Source organism: Mandrillus leucophaeus, unplaced genomic scaffold (assembly GCF_000951045.1).
Source record: "Mandrillus leucophaeus isolate KB7577 unplaced genomic scaffold, Mleu.le_1.0 Scaffold652, whole genome shotgun sequence".
Classification (NCBI taxonomy): domain Eukaryota; kingdom Metazoa; phylum Chordata; class Mammalia; order Primates; family Cercopithecidae; genus Mandrillus; species Mandrillus leucophaeus.
In genome coordinates this window covers 1,391,492-1,392,939 of record NW_012107053.1, presented here as the reverse complement: position 1 = coordinate 1,392,939, position 1,448 = coordinate 1,391,492, and the positions used below count along the sequence as shown (strand labels likewise).

The following is a 1,448-nucleotide window of genomic DNA, read 5'->3' as shown; positions in this document are numbered from 1 at the left end:
CTCCCGCGCGAGGCCGCCTTGGCCAAGAGGAGGTGAGCTTTGCAGATCCCTTTCCTGCTCGCTTTGCCTCTCCGAGTCCGGGTCAGAGCCTGAGTCAGAGAATTCTTTGCTATCCCGGGCACTACAGTGGGTCTCTCGGGTAAACTTTGGGTAACAGGAGGAGCTCATTAGCTGAGCGAGAGGGAGTAGGGTAGCATGAATCGAGATTTATGAAAAATCGGCAGCATTAAGTTCAAGTTCAATAAGGTCAGAGCCCCCCATAATGTGCTACTTAAATTACTACCTCGATTTTAGTTTCTCTTCCTGCCCACTGGTCCAGATGTCAAAGGGCAGTCAAACGTTCTAACGGGGTCCCAAAGGGCTAGCACTGGGCCGGGAGTAGTTTCAGCATAGCAGGGCTGGCTCATCTCTTTCTCCCTTGAGTCCATGTTGTATGCCAGGCATTGATCTGGGAATACGGATGCTTGGCGCTTGCGTTCTACTAAAGAGACAGGCATAAACATAACAAATAACTAAAATACATAGTATGTGAGATAGTGATGAAGTGCGGTGGACAAAAAAGAAGGGAGGAAATGGGATAATGTTTGGAGGTAGGGGGTGCATTTTAAATGGAATGGTCAAAGATGGCCTCACAGCAGAGTAAAGATCTAAAAGAGATGAGACAGAAAGAAGTATCTGGAGAGAAAGCACTTGCTGTGTGGCAGGCACTGAGATGTTCTTTACTGCACTAGTCATTTCTTTTACTACTCTCCATATGCCATATTAGGCAGGTATTACCACCATTTCCATTTTACTGATGAGAAACTGTAACTTAGGAAGGCTAAAAGAACTGCCCAAGGTCATATGCTAGTCAATAGAGGAGCTTGCCTTCAAGGTCAGGAAGCCTGGTGCCCCAGAACCATAGTTTAACCACCATTATACAGTAGCAGGGGAAATGCAGCACCCATGCAGGCTGGTGGCAGTGTGATAAACTCAACTGGTGGTGCCAGAAAACGATTCCTGGAAATGACATCTCATCACTGATTGGTTTTTTTTTTTTTTAAAGCTGAGTTTCATTACCACGTGTAAAACGAAATATTTTGAACACATCTTTTTTTTTTTTTTTTCTTTAAGCTCTGGGATACGTGTGCAGAACGTGCAGATTTGTTACATAGGTATACATGTGCCAAGGTGGTTTGCTGCTTTTATCAACTCGTCATCTAGGTTTTAAGCCCTGCTTGCATTAGGTATTTGTCCTAATGGTCTTCCTCCCCTTGACCCCCACCCCCCAGCAGGCCTGGGTGTGTGATATTCCCCTCCCTGTGTCCACATGTTCTCATTGTTCAAATCCCACTTATGAGTGAGAACATGCTCATTTGGTTTTCTGTTCCTGTGTTAGTTTGCTGAGAATGATGGTTTCCAGCTTCATCCATGTCCCTGCAAAGGACATGAACTCATTCTTTTTTATG

The 1,448-nt window shown here is 45.2% G+C and overlaps 1 protein-coding gene across 2 annotated transcripts in view; it reads right to left on the bottom strand.

Moving 5' to 3' along the window:
* Window positions 1–443, bottom strand: part of MRAP2 (melanocortin 2 receptor accessory protein 2) — a 58,017-nt gene extending 57,574 nt beyond the window's left edge. The window contains exon 1 of one of the 2 annotated variants that reach the window (XM_012001203.1): window positions 284–443. The gene's annotated coding sequence lies outside the window, so the exon portion shown is untranslated. Of the gene's footprint in view, window positions 1–62; window positions 206–283 lie in introns of those variants that run through there. The other variant, XM_012001204.1, reaches the window with a different exon arrangement.
* Window positions 444–1,448: the final 1,005 nt, after the last annotated feature.